Raw genomic sequence first — 27,135 nt, 5'->3', positions numbered from 1 at the left:
AAGGCTGCTAATTATTGGGTAGAAAGATTAAAAACTCAGGGAATTCAGAATCCAGCTGACTATACAGTAAATCATAGCTTACCAGTATGGTGACTTCCACCCAGTTAGCCTCTCATCCCATACCACACCCTTTCGCTAAATTGTGAATTGAGACAAGGCCTTTTTGGAAAACTTATTACTTCATTGACTAATTTTGTTTTTGAAGACTATGAGAATAGGGGATCTCCTAATTGACATAGGAAAATATAACTCATGCTAGTGAACCCAGGTTATATTTATCCTTAGACTTATTGAATTGGAGAGAAACTGTAGCAACTTACAGTCGTCCACAGTTGGCCTTTCATAATGACTTCTTGAAATTCAGTGCAGCAGCTTGCAAAAGTTTGGGCCAGTGGAATTCTGGGAAGGCACCTGTGTAAAAGTAGAGGCAATGGGAGGATGAAGGATGAGTGTTTGAGGGAAGCAAATCTGTGGTTTTATTGGCGTAACTAGTCTCATTTGGGTTAAGAAGTCAATGGAAAAATGATCTCTCCTCAGTTACTTTTATTTTGTTTTTGTTAAAATTTCTTTTGGAAAAAATTAAACATCTGGACCTCTTTATGAAAATAGTTGTTATTGGATTCAGAGGGAAAAAGTCATATATGGTTTGGGTTTTTCTTTCTCTCTCTCTTTTTTTTGGTAGGAATTGAATCAACTTGGTTAAAGAAGGCCTAGGGGTGTAGAAAGCCCCAGTATAGGGTGGGTACTTTCACCCTTGGAACATTTTGAAAATAAACTTTCTGCTTAGCACATTCTGGGGTACTGGACTAACAAAGCATTTGTTTACAGAGAGTGAGAAGCTGGGTTTTAAAGTAATCTCAAAATAGGAGAACTTGACTTTATCCAAAGAAGGTACCAAACCCAAATAAAGAGAGGGAAATTCCCTTTTCAGTTTGAAATCAATTATTGATGTTGCTAGGATGCTGGCATAATATTTTTTCCTGGAATAAAAATTTGATATGGGGGAAAGGGAGCAAAAGAGTGATTGGTAGTAGGAAAGAGAAAAGCAAAATATGTTGTCTTCATAATTAATAGCTTCTTTAGTAGAGAGTATTCTAAAGAAAGAGAATTTCTGAATAATTTTGCTTCCTCCAGTCCTCCGCAGTATTTTTTAAAGAAGAGGATGTGGAGGGCAGTAACTTTACTACTCTCTATCAAAGACTTAAGGAAAGGCTATCTTGAAGCAACCTGTTTTAATAAGAATTATTTGTGTTTTTTCTCTACTGAGATAAACAAACATTATATCCCAAATGGGTTGAGAACTTCCTGCCTTCATGTTGTGTTCCCTAGTAATTTCTAATAAACCCATTGAAGGGGAAGCCTGATTATCTGAATGAACTGAATACCAGTAATTGTATCACTAAATTCTTGAAGTACAACTTACTTCCCATCATTCCATGTTGCTAATTCACATATCTCCTATTGTAAACAAAAACAAAAAGTTACAAATTTTCACCTTTGCACTCTCCTTATAATACTTTTTTTAGCTAACTTATCAAGAGGTAAAATAAGGTATGGATCTATGTTTTGATTTGTGCAAGAAATTCCTAACTGGGAAGCTCCTTTTACTAATGCAAATCATCAACTTGTTTAATTTAGTGTCTTGGAGAGTTGCCTAGGGCACTAACAGGTGAAGGGACCTGCCCTTAGTAACTCAAATGGTATGTGTTAGAGACTGAAATTTGACTATAGTCTCCCTAAATCCAAGGCAAATTATCTAATATGCTCTTTTTCTTTTGTATTCAATTTGAAAATTAGTGTATTTAATTCAACTAAACAAACATGATGAAAATATTCATTTAGTGAATATCTATTGAATACCTCCTATGTGCAAGGAGATGACATATAAGAATATACAAAGATGCACAAAACATAGACACTCCCCTTCAAGAAGCTTATAATCTAAAATAAGGCTGTATGCAAAAAAGTATTGTATTAGAGATACCAAAAATGTGAAGTTCAGAACATAGAGAGATGACTTCCAATTGAAAAATTAATTTTTGCACCAAAAAGGAAATTGGTATATATATATATATGTTTGTTTGTTTATTTTGTTGTTTTTTGGCTGGGTTTTTTTTTTATTCTCAGTTTTTCTTCTCCTTGGTTTAGGTATAAAGACCATATTTGTATCATAGAAGGAATCTAGTAGGACTCCTTTTTTACATTTTTTTTCAAACAGTTTATATGCTTTAAATGTCTAATATATTTGATAATTGGTAGACTTTGGTAGAATTCATATGTAAATCCATCTGTCCTGAATTTTTTTCCCTTTAGGAAATTCATTTATTAGTAGTTCAATTTCTTTTTCTAAGTTATGATTACTTAAGTTTTCTATTTCCTCTTCTGTTAATTTTAGCAATTTATATTTTTGTAAATATTCATCCATTTCATTAAGACTGCCAGATTTATTGGCATATAGTTGGGAAAAATAATTCCTAATAATTGTTTTTATTTCTTCTTTATTATCTGTAAATTTGTGGTTTCATTTCTTGATACAAATTATCTAGTTTCTTCTGTATTTTGAATAATTGAATTTTTAGTTCAATTATTTAAGTTTGCTTTCAATCTTGCTAATATTTCCTTTTATTTTCAGTTTTTCTTTCTTGATATTTGTTTGTTTTTTAATTTGTTGTTTTTCAAATATTTTTGTTGCTGTATGACCAGTTCATTGACCTACTCTTTTTCTCTTTTATTCAATTAAACATTGAGATAGTTTTTTTTCCCCTACTAAGTACTGTTTTGACAATATCTCACAAATTTTGGCATGTTGTCTTATTGTTTTAATTATCTTTAATGAAATTATTGATTTTTAATATATTCTTTCACCCACTCATCCTTTAGGTTTTAATCCATACTTCAAAGGTCTTTTAGTAGATGTAATTTTTATTTCATTGTAGCCAGAAAAAGGATGTATTTAATATTTCAGCATTTATTTGTGAAGTTTTTATGTACTGATAATTGAGCAATATTTGTGAAAATGCCATTTGCAGCAGATATAGGTATATTCCTTTTTATTCCCATTCAGTATTCTCCAGAGGCCTATTATCTAACTTTTCTAAAATCCTATTGAATTCCTTAAATTCTTTCTAATATATTTTAGATTAAATTTCTCTAGAACTGAGAGGGATAAAATGAGGTACTCCATTATTATAGTTTTATTATTTCCTCCTTTAACTCATTTAACTTTTACTTTAAGAATTTAGAGGCTATGTAATTCTGTGTACATATGTTCAGAACTGATATTAATTCATTGTTTATGCTACCTTTCAACAAAATGTAGTTTCTATTTATGTCAATTGGACCAATTTTTGCCTTTGCTTTGTCTAAGATCATGATTACCCCTTCTATCCATTTTTACTTTAGCTAAAGCATAATAAATTTTGTTCCAAGGCTTTAGTTGAATTCTGTACCCATCTTTCTGTTTCAAGTATGTTTCTTTTAAACAACATATTGTTGAATTTTTGGTTTCTAATCTTTTCTGCTATTCTTTTTCATTGTTATTCATATTCAAATCATGATTGCTCTTTATCTTTATCTTATTCTTTTACCTTATCCTTCTTTCTTTTATCTTTTGCCCTCTTTAACAATTCATTTTGTTTTTAACTACTTTATCCTTTTTTAACTACCTTTATCCTTTTTATCCTGCCCCTCCCCCCCCTTCACTTTGTTTTAACCTCAAACCTTCCTACTTTCCTGTAATCCTGTAATGTTTGGGCTACCTTTCTAAAGTTCCTTCATATGGGCCTTGGTTTCAGCAGGATAGACACCATGAGAATGGTCAGGAATAGAGTCTAGAGTCTTTATTCTGGCCCAGTCTTGATCGTAGTGGAGGAGTGCAGGAGGCAGGAGAGCCACCAAGAGGATGGTCAAAAATTGAATGTCTCTTTTCCAGTCCTTCTCATTCCTTAAATACCTTGGTATGATTACATCATTACATCATACTGATTATGTGTGAACTACAGAAGCATTACATCACCATGCTAAGTACTAAGTATATGTATACTAAAGAACCATCATCACATCAATTCCACTGAGTTAACACCTTGTTGTAAGTATCCTTATTTTAAGTGTACTTTTCCAGAGTTCCAGCCCTCTTTTGTTGGGTAAGATATGTTTTTGTACCTAACTATGTGTATATATTTATTCTTCTCTCCTTGAATTAGTTGAAATGAGAGTAGGGTTCAAGTGTTGCCTGCTCCTCCCTTCACTGCCCCCTCCATTACCTAAACTCTTCCTTAGTTACTCCATATATGTATCAGATAATTTCTCCCATTCTTCCTCTCCCTTTTCTCCTCTCCATGTGCATCCCTCTTTCTCACCCTTCTATTGTTCTTTTGAGATTATCTCAATATAATAGACTCAATCGTGTCTAATTGTCCTAGTAATGATAAAGATTTGAGAGCTTACATGTATCACTTTCTCATATAAGAATGTAAATGGTTTAACCTTTTTTGGTCCATTCTGATTTTTTACTCATGATTATCTTTCTTTCTCTTGAATCCTGCATTTGAACATCAAATATTTGATCCAGCTCTTGTATTTTCATCAGAAATGCTTGAAAACCCTCTATTTCATTTACTATCCATTTTCCCCTATAGAATTATGTTCAGTTCTGCCGGGCAAGTTATTTTTTCATTGTAATTCTACTCCTTTGCATTTCAGAATATCATATTTTAAATTCTCACTTCCTTTAAAATGGTGACTGATAAATCTTATATGATCCTGACTGTGGCTGCAGGGTTTTTGCATTCTTTCTTTCCAATTACTTGCAATATTTTCTTCCTGACCCGGAAGCTCTGAATTTTGGCTATAGTATTCCTTGGAGTTTTCATTTAGGAGTTGTTGCTATTGTTTTTCTTTTTGCAGAAAGTGACCAATGAATTCTTTCAATTTCTACTTTGCTCTTTGATTCTAAGATATCTGGGCAATTTTTCTTTATAATTTCTTAAGGTACCATTTATAGGAGCATATACGTAGGCTGTTTTCTTACTCATGGATTTCAAATAATCCAATAATTCTTTTTTTTTTTTAAATCTTTATTTCCAATAATTCTTAATATCTCTTATCTCTGCCCAATCTCTTTTCAAGGTCAATTGTTTTTCCTATGAGATATTTCAGATTTGTTTTATTTTTCCCCAGTCTTTTGACTTTTTAAAAATTATGTTAATTTGACATCTTGGGAAGTCAATAGCCTTCATTTAGCCAATTCCAATTTTCAAATTTTTATTTTCTTAATTTAGGTTATAAAACTTTTTACCAAATTTTTAACTATCTTTTCATATTTTTCTTTCATAGCTTATTTTTAAGTGATTTTTAGCTCCTTCTTTAATTCTTCTAAGAATTCTTGTTGAACTTATATCCAATCTGCATTTTTCTTGATGATTGTCTTATAGATCCTTTCAAGTAAGTGTCTTTTTTGTGTGTTTAAGTCTTGAGCCTCTTCATCACCAAAGATTCTTCTTTTGTTTAGTCATTCTTCTGGCCTACTTCTTGACTTTAGGATTTATGCTAGTATTAAACGCTATTCACTTGGGAGGACAGGGGAATGAGGGGGAAATACAAACTAAGCTTCTGTCTTTTTATGTCCTTCTACTTTCACAGTTTAGTTTGGGAAGCCTGCAAGTTTTTAGAGTTTCCAAAGTAGTGTGATTCAGGAAGACTTCATGGTTTGAGATCTATAAATTGGATCTGCTAGTTTGGTTCCACAGGTTGAGAGTGACTAAAGAGTAGGCTCTCTTTTAGTCTTGGTTCCTATCCTAATTATTCTGCTACAAGCTTATATGTGGTCTAAAGGTTAGAAATAAGTTGCTGCTCTGCCGCTGAGCTCAGAACTACACAGTTAGGTTTCTGGAACATCTTCTATGGTTAGTATTCAGTTGGGTTCTGGGTTTATTCATTACTGTTCTTCTTTGCCCCAGTCCATGATCCAGAACTGAATAATGGGTAAAAGAAATGCCAAATAGTACTCATTCTTATTCCCAGTGCTAACTCAGGGATTCCTTGGTTTGTTTTTTTTTCCCCCACAGTGCTTCCTAACTTGATGTTCTGTGTCAGCACTCTTACCATGCCATATTACCAGAATATTCCCCATCATTGCCACTGTGATGTGGCAGCTAGATCAATAATTGAATTGACTAACATTTCAGAGTACCAGACATGGCTGCCAAACTATGATAAAGTTATAAGGCACACAGAATCCTCACTGTATAACAACTAGCTAGCACTTCCTTACTTGACTGCTATCTCTTTCCCTGGTGTCCACAAATCTCTGTTTTCCTAAGCTTCCCTGGGCTGGAAAAATGATTTACTGGAATTTTTGCATGTCTTTACCTTTCAGAATTCAATCTCATACATTACTAGGTTGTTATGGAATAGGTATGCTGGGGAGCTAAGACAAAAATGCTTTCTCTCACTCTGCCATCTTGCCTTCACCCACCCTTTCATTTCATTCTCATCATCCCAAATTCAATGATAATCCAAGAGTATGTTTAAATAATTTTTATTCATTATTAAACTAACTTGTTTATTATTCACAAATTAGATCTGAATCCTGCCCCCAGTTGTTCATCTTTCTTGATATATCTAAAACCCCTAGCCTCCAAGATTTAGGGAAAAATCAAATTTACTTGGCTATACAATTTAATAAAATGTAACAAATAATGTAACAAAAACAATTATTTGCATTGCTTCTTCTGTGAGAAAGAATACTAACCATTAGTAATGGTTAATAATTAGTAATCTTACAAGGTCCCATCAGCTTTGGGACTCCATCTTATTATCACCCATTCCTCTGATTGGAAGGGGAGTTCATCTTGTATCTTAAGCCCTTCATAATGTCTATCAAAAAATAAACTACTTTAGATTACATTTAACAAATTTAATGGACGAATTTAATGGAATTATTAGTCTTTATTATATCTTTTGAAGTGAAGTCTTTGTGTTCCAAAAGTATTTCTATAAATTTATCTTGAGTGCTGTGAGATCTCTATCAGTCCTCTTCCTCTTTTTTACCATGGAAGATTTAATCTTTATAAAACTCCCCTGGAGATTCCTCTGGAATCATGAGCCCTGATTTAATTAACTTTTTAAAGATCTTTGGTATTGTCCAAATTGAGTCAATTTCTCAAAGTGCATTATTAAGTTTTTTAATTCATGTAACTGTGAATGCTTTGTATAAAATATAGAAAAATCAAATTGACCATGTTTGGGAAGTCATTGGTATTCTCATATTTTGGTTATAAGTAACCAATGTTTAAGAAAATGTTTAAAAGATAATAAGCTTTACATCAAAGCAGAAGTTAGTAAAGTGCTTTACTAGTAACCCAGTGAAATATTCAGACCAATAAAGAGGAATTTACTCTAGACTCACTGTTTTCCAGTTCATCTTAGGAATTTTCTTCTCTCTCTTTTTTTATAGGGCAACTAGATGTCACATTAGATAGGGTTCTGGATCAATTCTTCTGCAACTCAAGAAGACCTGAGTTCAAATTCAGATTTAGATTCTTGCTAGTTTTGTGATTCTGCATAAGTTGCTTACCACTAGTTTGCCTGCTATTGTTCAATCATTTAGTTGTGTTCGACTCTTTGTGACCTTATTTGAGGTTTTTGTGGCTCCTTGAAGTGAGTACCATCTTTTAAATTATATTTTTAATCTCATCACTTACAATGGTACTGGATTCATATAAGTACTTAAGTGTTTTTTCATCAAGATCATTATTACTAAAGAAAAAGCATCTTCTTGTTCCAAGGAATTCAGAATAGTTCTAGATAAGTTACTATCTTGTCATTATTCTTTTGTGTACTAACCTACAGACTATTACAAAGGCAGATAAAATTGCTTTCTGTATTTGAATTAAAATGTTTAGATGTTAAATTCATCTGTAAACTCTCTGAAAGCATTTTTGATACAACTCAAATATCAGACAAGACAATAGAATGATATATACGTCATCCTGATTCTACATGACTGGTTTGTTCTGCTAGCTCTCTCTGTATTCTGAAATTTTTCATTACGTGATGCTTGGAAATTGTGAAATTAGGGGTGTTTTGGTAGAGTAAAATTTATTATGATTATTATCATTATTATTATTGTTAAAACATTCTCAATTTGCTTAATGTATAATAGTAACGACCCTACTATTATCTTCCATATTTAATGTTCTACAATTTGTTGTTTAGGTAGATAGAAAATAACTGCTTTTTGTAGTTGCTTATCAGTATAATGATTATCAGCAAGCTCATCTTTTGTAGACTCATGGAAAGCATTCTCAGTATAGCTCAAGTAGAAAGGACACTAGAGATATTCAATTCTATGGAGAAGTGATAATATTAGGCTCTACAGCTTAGAAGAAATATTAGTAGGCTTAAATTGTCTCCTTGCAAGATGCCACATTTTTTAAATCTTTTTTTAATTTTATTGTGCCAATGGCATAGAGAGCAAAGAACATGAAATATTCTGGCATTCTCACTTGATCCATTTTATATATTTGTAATATATGAATAAGCCATAATTATAATGAAATTAGATTCAGGGAACCAAAATGATGAGATTAAGGTTCCTGGCGGTCAGGGAGTTAAATGATGAGGTTAGTGACAGGTTGGAATTCAGGGAACCAAATGAAGAAGTTTGGCTTCCCTAAATCCCCTTAGGATTCAATGCAGGGTATGAAGTTGTGGGAATCCCCTTCTGGCGATGCAGAGGTCCTTCATAAAGGAATTTATGAACCCAAAAAACTTGACCGATAAAAAGAAGTTTATTATTGGCATTGGGAAATTAGCCTTTGCTATGCATGAATAGAAAGACTGAATTCCTTAGTAGCAAGGTCTGACAGAGAAGTAAAGTTTCTAGTAGAGAAATCCTGATAGAGAGGTATAAAGTCTGGTTAGGGAAATAGGTGAGAGAGTAAAGAGAGGGTAAGGCTGAAAGAGAATATCATTTCAGCGGGAAGAGGTTTCCTTGGCAAGGCATGGCATGGTATGGCACGTTAGGTCCTCTGCAAGGACTGAGCCCCAAGTTGGCTCATTTTATAAGCCTTGGCAACAAGCTGGGGGTTGCTCTTTATCAGGGCTGTTCAGCGCAGCTTGAGTTGGAATTCTTAAAATTGAATGAGTCTTTCTTTAATTTAATAGGGTTGGAATTCTCCAGCTCCAGACTCAACTAGCACCACTTAGATAAACCATTTTATCTTGATTTCCTGGGGTGAGCCTCACAGACACAGAGTTCAAGGAGAATTTCTCCTTCAAGCAGCTTCTCAAATGCTCTACCTCATGGCTCATTCCCAAAGTCAGAGAAACAGAAAGAGAAAGAGTTTCAGGGCTCCCCTCATCAACTATAGGACTGAGTCAAAGGCTTTGTGATAAGGCACTTTAAGGCAGCTGGTTCAATAACTGTTGACTCAATAATAATTAAAATTTTTTAAACCTCTGGGACTTTTAAACCTTTGGCACAATATTTTTGCTTTTTAGCATACATCTATCCACACAAAAAGATGGTGTAGATTTTTTAATAATGCAAGTTGTGCCTGCTTTGTAAAATACATAAACATGTAATTGTGCTATATTTAGAAAGCTCACTAGCATTCTCATCTTTTGGCAATAGATATTTGATTCCTTGCATTAATAAATATGCTGGTAGCTGAGAAGCTGGTAAAATGTTTTGCTAGCTATTCTCACATCACTGAAATATGTTTTTCCATTTGTATTAAAGAAGTGAGAACTTTCACTTAGCTCTCTTGGTATAATGATTATGCCTGCCATTATAATAAAATAATAAAAGTTCCTAAGTTTTCTGTTACTCATTTTATGAGAATTCATTTTGTTGTGACAGATTTCTTATGACTTTACAAATAACCAGAAACGTTCTGCATCCTTTTTAATCAGAGAATCTCTCTCATGTTTGATTTCTTTAATTCTTAAGCTTCTACTATTTCTGGTCGGTCAGACTGTTTATTTCATCCTTTATACTATTCATTGCTTATTTCTTTAATCATTTTGCTTTCAATTGCTGATTAAGGGAATCTAGAATTTCTACTGTGTATTTGTCTTCTGGATTCCACTCTGCATGTTTTCTTACTGTTGTTTTTAATAAACTTATATGGCATTTAAATTTTCTGCTGCAAGTACCAGCTAAAATACATTTTTGCACAGATCTTCAATAGTTCTCTCCCTTTTTCCTTCTATAGGTCTTATAACTGCTACATATAATACTATATATAGTTTCTTAAATGTTTTTGTGCTTTTAATTACAAGCTTCATCCTCTACTCTCATACTTTCAACCTTCTCCAAGGAAGACAGTTCCTGCCAGGATGAGTAGTGAAAGGTCAAAGACTGAAGCTTGGGCATACTACCTTCCTCATAAAGAATGGGATATAGGCTAGAATTATACTTTCCCTGGTTTAGAGGATATAGTTTTGGTGTTCAAACTAAACATCTTATTCACCAAGTAAAAGAAGATCATGAGCTCTTTTTCTAAGATTTTACTTCTTTTTTATGAAATACCATTTTCACCATGAACTCACACACATAGTAATCAACAAAGAAACCCATTTGTCCAAATTAATAAAAAAAAAAGTATATATAGGAGAATATATATGAAACAATAAAGAGTAAAGGAGTTTTCCCATTGGGAACAAAATAAATTCGTTCAACCAAGACAGAATCCCAGATTTCACCCAAGGGGAAATTCATCAAAATTTCTAGTGTAACAAATGGAGGGCAGGGACATGATGGGGACTGCTAGCTTCTCTCATGTCATTTTTTCTCCAAGTCTTATTCTCCCTTCAGCATCCAGAAGTGGAGTTAGGATCATCCACCTTCTCTCTTGAAGCTGGAAGCCAAAAGTGGCCAAAGTGACTGTAAAACCTAAAGAGACTCAAAGGAGCTTAAGAGACTGAAGCAAGGAGCTCTCCTCTCTTTGGAAAATCCACACCTTCCACAGGTTCAGGGCATCAATTTCCACCACTAAGGAGAGAATCTCACACCAATGGGCATTAATTCTTTTAGCTTGATTCATGCCATCAAATTCAAAAAATGCTCTTTGAAATTCCTTTCCAAGTCTACCCATTTCTTTTTCAAAATCATTCAAGACACTAGCCTACATTTCATTATTTGACATCACTCAATCAATAAATATTTATTAAGCATCTACTATATAACAGTCACTGTGCTAAACACTAGGAATACAAAAAGAGGCAAAAAGAGTCTCTATCCTCAAGAAGTTTATTGTTCAAAGAGAAAAAGAACATGCAAACAAATATATTCAAAGCAAGCTATATATACAATAAATGGAAAACATTAACAGAAAAAAAAAAGGTCCTAGAATTGAGAGATTCAAGAAAGGATTCTGTAGAGAATGGGATTTTAGCTGGGATTTAAAGTAAGCAAAACTAGCTTAAAATCACTGAATGATTCTTGCCTCAGGCAACCTGAGGCCTGGAAAACAGCTTAGCTTTAAAATGTCAAGATTCTGTTTTCACATTCTAAGTTTCTGATAAAGGCCTCATTTCTAAAATACGTAGAGAATTGACTCAAATATATAAGAATCCAAGCTATTCTTCAATTGATAAATGGTCAAAGGATATGAACAATTTTCAGATGAAGAAATTGAAACTATTTCTAGTCATATGAAAAGGTGCTCCAAATCATTATTGATCAGAGAAAGGCAAATTAAGACAACGCTGAGATACCACTGCATACCTCTCAGATTGGCAAAAAAAATGACAAGAAAAGATAATGTTGATTGTTGGAGGGGATGTGAGAAAACTGATATATTGTTGGTGGAATTGTGAACTGATCCACCCATTCTGGAGAGCAATTTGGAACTATGCTCAAAAAGTCATCAAACTGTTCATACCCTTTGACCCAGCAGTGTTTCTACTGGGCTTATGTCTGAAAGAGATCTTAAAGGAGGGAAAGGGACCTGTATGTGCCAAAATGTTTGTGACAGCCTTTTTTGTAGTGGCTAGAAATTGAAAACTGAATGGATACCCATCAATTGGAGAATGGCTGAATAAATTACGATATATGAATGTTATGGAATATTATTGTTCTGTAAGAAATGACCAGCAGGATGATTTTAGAGAGATCTGGAGAGACTTACATGAACTTATGCTAAGTGAAATGAGCAGAACCAGATCATTATACATCGCAACAACAAGACTATATGATGATCAATTCTTATGGACATGGCTCTCTTCAACAATGAGATGATTCAAACCAGTTCCAATTATTCAGTCATAAAGAGAGCCATCTATACCCAGAGTGTTCAGGCCTGAATTGAGTATGGACCACAACATAGCTTTTTCACTCTTTCTGTTGTTGTTTGCTTGCATTTTGTTTTTTGTTTTTTTTCCCTTCTTGATCCTATTTTTCTTGGGCAGCAACTGTATAAATATGTATACATATATTGGCTTGAACATATATTTTAACATATTTAACATATATTGGATTACCTGCCATCTAGGGGAGAGGGTGGGGGAAAGGAGGGGAAAATTTGGAACAGAAGGTTTTGCAAGGGTCGATGTTTTAAAATTACCCATGCAAGTTTTTGTACAAACAAAACTAATGCAGACAAGATTAGAAGGGAAGCAATAAACTTGGAAAACATTTTTACAGTCAAAGGTTCTGATAAAGGCCTCATTTCTAAAATATACAGAGAATTGACTCTAATTTATAAGAAATCAAGCCATTCTCCAATTGATAGATGGTCGAGGGGATATGAACAGACAACTCTCAAATGAAGAAATTGAAACTATTTCTGGCCATATGAAAAGATGCTCCAAGTCATTATTAATCAGAGAAATGCAAATTAAGACAACTCTGAGATACCACTACATACCTGTCAGATTAGCTAGAATGACAGGGAAAGATAATGTGGAATATTGGAGGGGATGTGGGAAAACTGGGAAACTGATACATTGTTGGTGGAATTGTGAATACATCCAGACATTCTGGAGTGTGATTTGGAGCTATGCTCAAAAAGTTATCAAACTGTGCATGCCCTTTGATCCAGCAGTGTTTCTAGTGGGCTTATATCCCAAAGAGATCTTAAAGAAGGGAAAGGGACTCACATGTGCAAGAATGTTTGTGACAGCCCTCTTTATGGTGGCAAGAAACTGGAAACTGAGTGGATGCCCATCAATTGGAGAATGGCTGAATAATTCTTGGTATATGAATATTATGGAATATTATTGTTCTGTAAGAAATGACCAGCAAGATGATTTCAGAAAGGCCTGGAGAGACTTACATGAACTGATGCTAAGTGAAATGAGCAGAACTAGGAGGTCATTATACACTTCAACAACAATACTATGTGAGGATCAATTCTGATGGATGTGGCCATCTTCAACAATGAGATGAACCAAATCATTTCCAATAGTGCAGTAGTGAATAGAACCAGCTACATCCAGCAAAAGAACTGTGGGAAATGAGTGTGAACCACAATATAGAATTCCCAATCCCTCTCTTTTTGTCCGCCTGCAGTTTTGATTTCCTTCACAGGTTAATTGTACATTATTTCAAAGTCCGATTCTTCTTGTGCAGCAAAACAACTATATGGACATGTATACATATATTGTATTTAACATATACTTTAACATATCTAACATGTATTGGTCTACCTGCCATCTGAGGGAGGCAGCGGGAGGAAGGAGGGGAAAAATTGGAACAAAAAGTTTTGCAATTGTCAATACTGAAAAACTACCCATGCCTATATCTTGTAAATAAAAAGCTATAATTAAAAAAAAAAAAAGAAAAACATTGAAAAATTTAAAAAAAGAAAAAAGAAAAATTACCCATGCATATGTTTTGTAAATAAAAAGCTTTAATAATTTTTTTTTTTTAATGTCAAGGTTCTCCTAATGCATCCAGGATCATCTCCAGTTGTTCTGAAGTACATCTTGCCACTGGATTTAGATGACTCTGCAGAAGAAAGTGAGGCTGATGACTGCACTTAAATTCAATCTACTTACAACTCAAAACATCACCCTTTTGATATCATTAGTCCTCTTGGGGAGGTAACAATAATTTAGGGAAGAAAGCTGGAAGGCAAAAGAAGGAAAGTATTACAGGCATGTAGGATAGCCAGAGAAAATGTCTAGAGCTGAAATGGAGTGTCTTGTCCATAGAACAACCTCTTGGTCAGTGTCACTGGGAATAAGGTATAAGAAGACTGGGAAAGAAGAAGGGAACTAGGTTATCAAGGGTTTTTTAAGGCAAAATATACCACTTTCTATTTGAATCTGGAGACAATAGGAAGCCAATAATGTTACATGATCAGACCTGAATTTTAGGAAAATCATTTTGGTGCTGAATGGAGGATAGATTGGAGTGAGGAGAACTTGAGATAGGCCCACCAGCAGTCAATTTCAATAATCTAGCTGTGAGGTGGTGAGGGTCCGCACTATAATGGTGTCAAAAGAGATGGAAGCATTTTCAAGATACGTTGCTCAGTTGAAATCTACAAACTTCGGAAGTCTGTGCTGCTTATTTATTTTTAATTCCTTTAGATTCTTTAGCTTTTTCCTCTTTAGATTTATGTGCTAATTTATTATTGTATCTTTGAAGTAAATATTCCTTTGTAAAAACTAAACTGCTATGTGACTAAATGAAACTGGAGTACCAGGGACCCCAGTTGTGGAGACTAGAACCAATGATACAGAAAAAGGATGCCCCTTAGGGAAGGAGGAAAGTGAAACACATTTCTTCATTTATTTCTTCTGACTATTTAGGCCTGAAGTTAAGATTGTGCTATGCTGATCTTCAATAACTTGCTCTATACCTTGGAGAAGAGGATATTTTTGACAAAAAGAAAGTTTCCTCTAAACTCTTTCCTCTATTTGTTAAAATATGCTTGCAAGTTTGTTATGAGATTGTGCTGCTGCATAATGAAGAATTCCTATCTTAAGTTCCTTGCATTACTGACTTGACTGAATCATTGACTTGAGGAATCTAAACTGAACCTTTCCAGAAGGTGGGAACTTCTTGTATAACTAGAATAAGTAAGCACCATGTCCTCCCTGTCAAGCTTACCTTGGTTTTGAGATGGGGTCAGCCTGAAACTCAATGTTGCCCTGCCTATTTTTAAGTTTAATAGGACAGTTTTGTCACATTACTTAATATGTTTATCCACAAGTTTTCCCAATTACTTTAGTAGTCTCAAAGCACACCGTCCCCATTATACATTGATCTGCCTGGCATTTCCTTCCTTGCTATCCGTCCTACCCAAACCAAGATAAGGATTAGGCTTTAAAGAGAATAATGGTGGCTCATTATTATCATCACCCTTGTCATCACCATTATTAATTCTGCTTTACTTTTACATAGCTATTTATTTCACATTATTCACTGTTTATATACTGTTCCTCCCTACAAGCCAACTAGGAGGCAGTTAGGTTACTCAATGATAGAGCACTAAATCTGGAATGAGGAAGACCTGGGTTAAAATCCAGCTTCAGACACTTACTAACTGTGTGACCCTGGACAAGTCATTTAACCATTGTTTTCTGTAATGCCCCAGAGAAGGAAATAAAAAATCACTACAGTATTTTTGCCAAGTAATCTACAATGGACAGCATTAACATTCTCTGGTCCATGGAGTCACAAATAGTTGAAGAAGAAGAAGAAGCCTACTGAGGTAATGAGGCAGTTTGGTCAGATTAATCACCTTCCCTCCAAAGAAGGAAGGGGTAGCCATAGATAGAAACAGTTCAATGGCTGTTAACACCTGAAACTAGAGCTTTGCTTTGCACATGCTCAGGAACCTGCACTGTCATTTTGCATTTTTCTACCATATGTGAGAGAGTAGCCTCTTTCCATTGTCTCCACCACACTGGGTATTCACATTCTCTCTTCCCACAGAGTCCAAAAAGAATAAGGAAAGACTTCCTTCCCTTCCTCTCCCTTTTACCTTGTGTCCCCAAAAAGAATGGAATTTTGTTTTATTTTGTTTTGTTCTATTTGTTCCTTTCAGTTTGGGGCACAAATAGAACTAAAGTACAGGGAACCCCTAAAATTAAGAAGTCATAATTGGAGGCTAAAACTAATGGCAAAGAAAAGGGATGCCTCTTGAGAAAGGGATAAAGTGAAATACAATTGTGTTTTGAGCAGTGAGGGCTAAAGTAGTCACCACTACAAACCTAAGTACTCTGTATATCTTTGTCTAGCTTTTTCATGAGTAATGCATTTGATGGTATCTGGAATATGTCTACCTTTGGGCAATGTATTTATAAAGGGCTTCAGCTCCTTTTATCCCTCCAGAAGCCTCCTGGACAACCATTTGCCTGTTGAATGAATTTCATACATACTATGGTATATATCATATATCTTATCAGATAATCTTATCAGAACAAAAAAAAGGGGGGGGATTCTAAATAGATATGTCACAAGCTGGCATATATCTTAACTGTTTCCTTTACTTTAACGTTCACACATTCTTTTCAAGTTAAGCTCCCTTTGTCCTGGAATGTGTAGCAGACACAAGTTGTTCAATTATTTAGTTGTGTCCAACTATCTGTGACCTATGGACCATACTATCCCAATACCGTCCATGGAGTTTTCTTGGCAAAGAATTGGAAGATTTTGACATTTCCTTCTCCAGTGGACTGAAGCAAACAGAGGTTAAGAGAAAATCCCATATTTTACAGAAAAAAAAAAAAGATGATTTTTCTAACATATCTCTCTTCTCCCCTCATTCAAATGCCTTCTGTTTTTATTTTCTCCTTCATCCCTATTCCACAGAAGAGATGTCTTTACTCCTTACCAAAGCTAATCCATTTTATCTTATATCCTTCAATGAACTACCCCCTCATCATCCTCTCTCTATCAGATATAAACTCCAGATCCATTGAACCAATTTTATGAATTAGGAAAGTGAGACTCATAGAACTCAATTGGATATAGCAGGAAACCACAGAAAAGTAGTATTGCCAGGATTTTAAAGCAGTACTTCAAATGTAAGCCCTTTTTTCAATATGCCACAGTGCCCTTTACTTTTTCATCTGTGAGAATCAGTCTGACATAGTGGATAAAGAAATAACCTCTGGAAGACTTTGGTGGAAGTCTGGCAAGTCACTTAACCTCTCAGTGACCCAGACAACTCTCTAAGACTTATGACTTTAGTTCTGCATGGGTAAAGGGAGTTTCCTCAACAAGAATTATTTATATCAATGAAATCAAAAGCCCTATAATGGGTGAAGTAGATAACTTATCTCTCCATAATATTGTAGTAAATTCTTTAGGGGAAGGAACAATACCTTTTTATACCTATCCCACCCCACCTCCTCAATCCCAAAACAACACCTTACACAGAAGTAAACAAAAATTTATGGAAGGAAGACAGGAAGGTAAGCTAGCCTCTTAACATGAAAAGAAACAACAATAATACTTCAGATGGATAGATATTTTTAACTTATGTGTCAAATAGCTAACAGAATTTTAGACTCTCAAGAATTGAAGTAGGCAATCAAGAAATATTTCCACAATATTCCTAACAAATGTTCTGCTAGCCTTTGCTTGAAGACCTCTCAGGAAGGGGAACCCACTATTTTCTAAAACTTCTCATTTCACTTCTCAACCTCTGAAATCATTTAATTTTTTTTCCTTCCCAATATATGAAGAATTTGTGATTTTATAAGCCTAAAGCACTCCGTATTAGGGGGAATCTATCCACCAGAATTTCAGACTATGCCCTGAAGGATCTAAGTAATTCAGTTGGGCAATTTTTGCCCTAGACTCATGCAATCCTGATTGGAATATCTCTGAGTACCTATTATGTCTAACTAAATCCATATTGTCCATATGTCCACCTGTTACCCACCTTTCTAATCAAGTCAGTACTTATTTTTATTTCTACTTATTTCTATTTACTTCTATTTCCACTTTAGAAAGGACATGAAAATCTACTCCCCTATGATTTGACTCACTACCATGTGACTTCCAACACCAAAATACTTCCCTAGCCACTGGTCTTCTAGCCATCTCATTCAATTAGTATATAAATTACTTGAAGGCAGGGTCTATTTCTTTATATTTGTATCGATAGCATTTAATATACTGACTGACATATAGAAAGGACTAAGTATTTATTTAGTTCTTTTTCAACTCATTCAACATAAATCACAACACATCAATGACTTAGTATTTATTAAGCCAGTTAGTTAACTAGTATTTACTAGCAAATACTGATATTGCCTGAGGAACATAAAAGCTAAGAACTTGTTCAGGGTTTCTTAGCTGGTAAGTATCAAAGGTAGGATCTGAACTCAAATGATCCTGACTCAAAGCCTATACATTGGCCAAACTACCTGTATTTTCCTGATATTGATCTGTTTCTATCCCACTTGTATCTACTGCTTCTAATTTTATCCTCTGAGACAACCAAACTATCTTCCACATGATGGCTCTTCAAATATTTTAAGATTCTTCATATCTCTCCTCCCAAGACTTCTCATCTCCAAGATGAACATTCCCTTTTAAAATTATTCATATACATGGTTTTGAACCCCATAATTTCTCCTCTGAACACACTCTGACTTGCCAATAACTTTACTAAAACTTTGTGTTCAAAACTGGACATAATTCTTCAGATATGGCCTTCTTGCAAAGGTAGAAATAAAGACTATAGTTCCAACTCTGGTTTTTTCACTGTCAGACATTAAATAAGACAGTTCCTCTATTTTAGTTACATTTAGTTTATAAATAGAGAAGCCACGATTTTCATCAATATACTAATCATCATCAGTGAACTGTTTGCTACAGTGAACAGTTAGAACTAACGTTCTAAGATATTATTATATCAGGCCTAACCCTGATAATGAAAAATAAGTAATCTATACTTACTTTTAGAAATTGTATTTTTTCTCACTAGGCACAGGTCACACACTAGATGGGGCATCCAAAACCTGAGAATTAATACAAAGTTTCCAAATTAGATTAATCATCTTCTATTTATTGGACGATTCTGATAATTGAACTAAGGATATATACAGATTCCATTAATGAGCATTTATATCAAACACCTACTTTTGCTAAACGTTTTCAACTTGCCCAAAGTATTTACTAACTTAGATAGTTGTTGCATAACTCATTTAGAAAAACATGTCTTTTCTCTATAGGGCCAAGATGAAAAAAACAGTTTGTACCAGTTGCTTCCTATTTCTCTCTTGAAAGAAATAAATATTCCCCATATTGCCAGTGACAGGGAAAAGAAACCCAATCTGGATTTGTGCTCAAGGACCAGTCTATCTACATTATTCTAGGAAGGAAGGAAAGAATGAAGAAAGGAAGGAAGGAAGGAAAGAAGAAATGAAGGGAGGAAAAGAAGGAAAGGAAGGAGGGAAGTAGGGAGGAAGGGAGGAGGGAAAAAGGGAGAGAGGAAGGAGGGAGGGAGGGAAGAAGGAAAGAGGAAAGAGGGAGGGAGGGAGAAAAGTGGGAAGGAGGAAGGAAGGAAGAAAGAAGGAGGAAAAAGGGAGGGAGGGAGAAAAGTGGGAAGGAGGGAGGAAAGGAAGGGAGGAAGAAAGGAAGGAAAGGAAGGGAGGAAGGAAAGGAGGGAGGGAAGAATAAAGGGAGGGAGGGAGGGAGGAAGGGAGGTTAAGTTAATCTAATCAATATTCTATAGGGCCAGAAGAGTTCGTGTAGAAAGTATGAAAAGTGCAGAATTTATTTCCCTTTTACTAGCAGATGTCCCAAAATTTTCAATGTTACATCCAGTGGATAGAAACTTGTGCCAGTTCCTTGGTTAACCTGGCATATTTCTGGTGTTTAATGTGTCAGATACCCAAATATGTGCTCCAAATAGAGCATACATTTTTATGATTTAGCCAAAACCCAAGTTGTAATATACTGTAATTCTGTCAACAAATGTCACAGTAATCAACTGAAACAATTAGAAGTTATTGTCCAACTCTGATTTTTTTTTCCTCTGCTAAAAATCCTAAGATCCATTACGTAATTAACAGGGAGGCAGAACTGACTTTGGGCAAAGAAGAAATATTGGCTCAGCCAGCAACTGATCACAAGAGACAGATTTAGGTGAAAAAGAATTTAATGCACAAAGAAAGGGCACTAGATCTGTCCTCAACATAGCAGGCAACTTTTCTACTAGGAAAGAACTGGCAGCAGCTCTAAGCTGTAACCATTTGGGCTGGGAACGAAGAAGAGAGACCCCAAAGAGTTGCTGAGAGGATTAAAATGATACTCTGTATCAAATACTTTTTTATGAATTTTAGTTATAATCAAGTTGTGTTTGTTTGCTATGTAGTGAACAACTTTGTAATTTCAGCATTTGGGATCTAGTTCCAGGTGTATCTACCTCAGGACTTAAAACAATAAGGGAATACACAGATGTTCAGGGATGCACAAATGAGGAGGATGAGAAGCCCAATTTTGTTTTCAGTTTTCTTTACAGGAACTGAGTGTTATTTAGTTGCATGACATGTTTAAAAGGTCTAGCATGGTTTTTCCCCCTGCTATGGAAGGCCAGATGTTGGAAAATCTGGCCTAAAGTCAAACAGCCACTTCAGATTAGGGCTCTCACTACTTTGAGTTGCATCAACATATCTCCCACTTGAAGTGTAAAGAGCATAAAAGAAAATATAAAAAACATGTCTGATCCTATATCTGGTTTGGGGCTGGGGAAAGAAGGAAACAAGCTGCACCTGGAACAAATTGGGCCCTCTTTACACCACACCCTGCCCCCCAAACAAAAGAAAAAAATCCCCCTTTTCTCCACATTAAGTGGAGAATATCAAAATCAGATTCTTCCATGTCACTTATCAAAACTGAACTCAGACAGAGCCAATCCCCTAAGGTAAGGCCAGGAGAGCAAGACACAGGTGAGGAAGTCTGCTTGAAAAATACTTGCAGTCAGTAGATAGATGATTTTGAAAAAAGCTGGGGAAGTTCCTGATGTAATCTGATACTCCTCCCTCAAGAACAATCAGTGTCAGAAATAATTTACTTTAAACATTTCTTTAATTATGTCAGCCAATGTTGTATGAAAAGAGACAGAAATACATAGAGAAAAGAGACAGACAGACAGAGACAAAGAGCGAAGACAGAGAAACTTGTTAAGTATTTCTTCTGTGCCAAGGGATAGAAATACAAGAGAAGAAAAAAGATAGACCCTACCTTCAAAAAGCTAACATTCTCCTGAGGGAATACAAAGAACAAAAAAGGAGCCAGAAAGTGATATAGGGGGTACCCAAGCCAGGGCAAAACTAATGTCAGGAGATTAGAGAAATACATAGAATAAGGAGTGGATCCAGAAGTAGCCTATTCAGAACTTGTAAACAAATAATCCCTTTCAGATTTTGATGAACTAGCATAAAGGGATAAATAAACTACATATAAAACTATAAAGTGGTCAGCCTTGAGATTCCTTCTAACTCTAGAGTTAGAGTGAGTTTATGACTCACTTCTTTATTCTTTGGGGGGAATATTGAAGAAATTTCTCAATCAACCTGACAGAATTTTTTTTAATCTGGTTACCTGAAGCATCATACATGACCTTTATGGTTTTAAAATTATAACCAAGCTCTAGAAAGTCATCAATGGCAGTCAAAAGAGGGTCAACTTTGGCAATTGGGAATTGAACTGGAGAGCAGAACAAGCCCAACTGAGTCCAACAGAGAGTCTATGTCCTGTGTAGAGGAGAAGCATAAGAAGATGACAAAAAGAAAACAATTGAAGATATGAAATTTAATAGGTGTGAATTGCCTTGGCTACATATATTCCCTATGCATACTTCTTGAATTGTCTACTCTATGTCTACTCTATTTCCTAATTTCTAATTTTGTTTTTGATTGACTGTGGAAATTAAAAACTTCTGTGGAAGTTCATTTTGAGGAGTTTGGGACTACAGAGTACCTTGAAGCTGAGATAATCATTCTCTAAGAATGAAATTTAAAGTCTGTGAGGTGGAGTACCATATAGTGGGCAACACAAATATAAGAAAATGGTTTTTGCTGGGAGTGTGCTCACAGGTACACAGATAAGAATTGGTATGTGGCTAGAACCTTGAAAAAGAAATGGTAGTTGAGTTCGACTGCATGAAGTTAGTCAAGTTGTTTAAGGTCCATAATCTATGTGTTATTCTTCCCACTCATGCCATGTATATTTGTAGGGGCATGCATCTCAAGTTTATCAAAGGAATGTTTTATTACTGCTATGCATTGCTGTGAAAATGAGAAACAAAATGTTACCTAAGAACCATGAAAATATTCATTTCCTACTATTAAGTAAATACATTGTTAACACTCATCAGGGTGCTTGTGTGAGTTGTAAATGCTTAAAAAATTCAAAATGAAAATGAGGCAGTATAATATAGTGGATTGGATATCAGGTTTTTATGAATTTCTCATTAGCAACTTTGAGGGATTAAAGGATAGAAACAAAGAATATTATAGTAACTGATCACTTGGTTTTCCATTTTCTCCAAATCCTGAAGAGAAGGAAATGGACTCACAGAATATTAAATTAAGTATAATGAAAATGTTCCTGACTATGTTACAAGTCACAGGATGATGAGAAAAATTCCCAAAAGAGATTTTGAATTTCCCTTCAGTGGAGCCTTTTAAAGAGAGTTCTAGATATCCTTTAGCAGGTAAGTATTCATTAATAATTCCAATAGAGGGACTGAGAAAGTCTTGCTTGTAAGCAAAAGGAAGGGCTATGATAGCTATGATATCCTTTCTTACTCCATTATTTCAGAAGAGGTGCTTAAACTGACTTAATAGTGCCCATCTGTATCAGTCACTAAAGCTATATCTGATGTGAATTAGCTCCTCACTCAATCCTAATTTCTCTTACAAGCAGAATTTTTGTCTTAATCATTTTGTCTGTCTTACTTAAACTATAAATAGGTGGAACCATTTCTAATTTTATAACCTCTTCAGCTCCTTCAATATGAGCTGAGACTAGAATATGGTCAGCTTTAAATAAATATAAAATAATGAGCTAAATCATCAGGAAGATGAGTGAATGATTTAAAGTAATACCTCTAGCCATATGTTTTACTTATCAGGGAATGAAGAGGTCTCCAGGGCTCCTGATGCAAGGTTTCAGTTTACTTAAAAGATTTTACTTAAAAGAACTAAAGCCCATGTGCCTTTATACAATGGAGCATGAGGCCTGTAGTTATATCTTTAATGGGTCCCTAGGACTTCACTTTGAAGTGATGACTCACAAAGAATATTTTGTCAAGCCAATTGGGCCATAAAAATATTAAGTGTGGTTTTATGCAGTAAAGGTTTTTATTATCCTGCTCACTTCCTGTCATGAAGCATTGCATTAAATTGCACTTTTAAGGGATTAATGACCTGCTTGCTGTGTTCCACACTGCCTTCGTCATTATAAAATCTTCTAAAAGCCATGTTATCAACACCAGAGTTAATAAAAGAATTGGAAAGTAAGGCAAACACAGAGATCTGAGAGTGTTTGACTAGGTAAAAACATTAATTCAACTGAGTTTGGCTTTCCTTAGTGAAATTCTTCTCCATCTTGTGCTTTAGAATTTACCATGACTACAGTTAGGGCTGAGTGAGCATTACTTAAGAACCTCTTGCCATTCAGAGAGAATGGAGGTGCTATATCTCAACTAACTTCAAAATACAGTATCATACTTTTTGCTGAAGTACTTGAATGAGGGGGTTCTTAATAGTCTCATTATCACTTATTCCCTAAGATTCAATGAAAAGAATTATCCATTCTTCTCATTACTGGAATAATGAAAAAAGCAACTACTACATTGTATTTGGAGTTAACAATTCAAGAGGTCTGGTTCTTGCTTTGCCACTAACTACCTGTGTGAACTTGACTAAATCACCTAACCTGAATTTCAGGTTGCTTAAAATTAGAAATTTGGATTATCTAACCTTGAAGAACTACTTTGTGGTCCAGACTGGCATAGATACCACACTACTTCCTACTCTTCTAAGGGACCCTTTGTTCTAGTATTCCAGTCATGTGATTTGAACTGAGGTCTGTCCTAAGAGAATTTGGCTTCTACTGCATCCCTTGGATCTGAAATCCTTGCCCTAGTATCCCAAGGAAAAATTTAATTTAATTAATTCAATTTAGATTTCAGCTCACATCTAGAATTTCTTCATAAAGGGAGAATAAAAGAAATCTGAAATATAAAAGATTGGCAATTTGCATTAAGAGAGCAAGATTCAATAACTTAATTAATTGTCACACTCTGCTGGGAGGCTGCAGATTGTTTTGTTTTGTTTTGTTTTTTTCTTAAAAGTCTATAAACTGTCCCCAAGGTTTAATTGGGTCAGGTAACTAATTCTCAAGTTATAACTTTATTGAGATAATATTACCTGGTAAAACCTCTGGCCATAATGGCATGACTTCATGGTCATCTAAGGAGATAAAGAAGTTCATCCATACAAAGCAAAGTCTTTCAGACTTGGCAGATATCACCACACCCTTTCCTGTTAATAGGCCCATTTCCAAATGGAGACAAGAAGGGAGCATTTATACAAGTTAATTGTTGGAGTATCTTTATAGAATATCCTTTTTATTCTATTACTAAGTAAGCCTCCTTTTTTTTCTGGTACAATGCTATGAAATCATTTCATTTTGTTCCAACACTGAAACTGAACTAAGAGGCTGAGTCAAGTCTGCCTCAGCAAATGACAACTCTGAATATGGACCATGGGATGGTCCCTAAAGATCAATATAAAGTCCTGCATTCAGATTTTAAAAATCAAACACTCCAAAACAGAATGAGGAGAGGTGTAGCTTAACAGTAATTCATACAAAGTGTTGGGGAATTTTAGTTAACTATTATCTCAATTTTTTGTTGTGAGAGAAAAGGTCAAAAGTCTAGACCTGTACTTTCACTGAGACACATCCCAACATGGAAACTCCCTCTACCATTTAGTAACACATTATCTTTAAGAATTGCATATGGCATTATATATATCAACAATGATAGTGTATGAGGATGTATTCTGATGGAAATGGATTTCTTTGACAAAAAGAAGATCTAACTCAGTCTCAATTGATCAATGATGTATAGAAATAGCTACATCCAAAGAAAGAACACTGGGAAATGAATGTAAACTGTTTGCATTTTTGTTTTTCTTCCTGGGTTATTTTTATCTTCTGAATCCAATTCTCCCTGTGCAACAAGAGAACTGTTCAGTTCTGCACACATATATTGTATCTAGGATACACTGTGACATATTTAACATGTCTAGGATTGCTTGCCATCTGGGGGAGGGGGTGGAAGGAGGGAGGGAGGGGAAAAATCGGAACAGAAATAAGTGCAAGGGATAATGTCGGAAAAAATTACCCAGGCATGGGCTCTGTCAATAAAAAGTTACTATTTTAAAAAAAATAAGAATTGCATATGGCATTAAGAGATTAAATGGAACAAGCAGAATCATACAGCCAATATGAAGAAAGGTAGAATTTAAATTCCTTTTTCAAATTTACTATTTGCTGTGCCTTGTTCTATTTTATAAACACAAGTAAAAAATATTATATGACTACCAAAAAGTCCAATGCAAGCTTAGAAGCTTTAAGCCCAAAATAGGGAAGAGAAGGCATTAAATGGTTCCACTTGCTTCTGTTCTCCAAGAGTTTGATTAGTTCTTGGTGCCACATTTTATAAGAGACTTTTATCCCAAGATTATATCCCAAGGAGGTTGACTTGGTTAGGGAAGAGAATTTAAGATACATTATATGAGGAAACTAGAGATTTTCAGTCTGGAAAAATAAGACAACTACAGTTTTGTACTGACATTCTCACCCTATGCACTACTTTGCCTAGTACCTTTCCTACAGGCCATCTGTGACAGGAAAATGAAAGACGAGAGAGACAGAGAGACAGAGATAGAGACGAACAGAGACAGACACAGAGAGAGACAGACAGAGACAGAGACAGAGAGAGGGAGGGAAGAAGCAGGAGGAGGGAAGGGGAAGAGAGGGAGAGGGAGAGAGACAGAGAGACCAAGAGAAGAATTAAGATGAACTTAGAAACCTACAAATTTGTACATTGTCAAAGATAAAATGTGACAACCTACTCTCACGTCACTATTCTCTCTGTATAAGTATTTATGCAATGTAAGGGTACTAGCACGCAAGTCATCAACTTTCTGACCTATCAGCTAAAACTTGCTTACTCCCTTACTCTCCCATATATGTCTCTTCTGTATGTCTCCCATGTAAGAATTCTTAAATCAAGCATTCTTACTTTCTCCATGTTTTGTTGAACTCTCCAAGAACTCAATTGACCACTTTGTTTCTTTCAAGTTTCTCCAATTCTTAGTATTCCCTTAATAAAATTAAATGTTCTGTCAGGGCTAACTTTCCAACCCAACAACCAAAAGCCAATGCCAAGACTTTCTAATGCTCTTAGATCTAGGCAATATCAGGCACTTGTTTCTTGCTTTATTCTCCCACCAATAGCTTCTCCTTACCCAGCTCCTAACACCTAGTAAAGAATATGATTATCTGGGAGCACCTAGGTGATGTAGTGGGATAGAGCACCAGCCCTCAAGTCAGGAGAACCTGAGTTCAAATCTGGTCTCAGACACTTAACACTTTTTAGCTATGTGACTATGTGGCAAGTCACTTAACCCCAATTGCCTCAGCAAAAAAAAAAAAAAAAAAAAAAAGATATCTGTCTTCTGTCTTCAAATATTTTAAGAGCTGTCATAGGAAATAAATTTGTAACTGAAGACATAAAGCTAGAAAAAAGTCAAAAGTAGGTAGGTTTCCCCTTAATATATATGATGAACATAGCAATTAGAATTATTTTTAAAATTACTATCTTGTATCTTGCTTACCTTGTCACTGTGAGGAATTCATGCTGAGAGTAGGTGATTCTGAAGAGGGAGATGAGAGGAAGTATACATGATGGAAACAAGTTCAGATTTGTAGATAAAGAATTTACTCTCAAATTCCAGCTCAGCCATTGACATTGAGCAAGTCAGATGCATTCTCCTAGCCTCAATTTCCTCATCTATAAAATAAAAGGACTTGAATAAATGCTCTCTAAGTTCACTCCCAGAAATAATTCTGTAAACTACCTGATGGTGAGTCAAAACAGATTATCACTAATTTTTCTTCAAACGTTGGACTATTCT

The 27,135-nt window shown here is 35.0% G+C and overlaps 1 long non-coding RNA gene across 1 annotated transcript; it reads right to left on the bottom strand.

Annotated features, from left to right (window-relative positions):
- Nucleotides 1–225: 225 nt before the first annotated feature.
- On the bottom strand, nucleotides 226–27,097 carry LOC105750659. The gene is made up of 3 exons (XR_001121154.2): nucleotides 26,836–27,097; nucleotides 18,875–18,936; nucleotides 226–411 (listed from the first exon to the last, which is right to left on the bottom strand). It is a non-coding gene; the product is annotated as an uncharacterized LOC105750659 (long non-coding RNA).
- Between the last annotated feature and the right edge of the window lie 38 nt (nucleotides 27,098–27,135).

Source organism: Sarcophilus harrisii, chromosome 5, assembly GCF_902635505.1.
Source record: "Sarcophilus harrisii chromosome 5, mSarHar1.11, whole genome shotgun sequence".
NCBI lineage: Eukaryota > Metazoa > Chordata > Mammalia > Dasyuromorphia > Dasyuridae > Sarcophilus > Sarcophilus harrisii.
The sequence above is the reverse complement of the archived record's forward strand: the minus strand, read 5'-3'. Positions and strand labels throughout refer to the sequence as shown.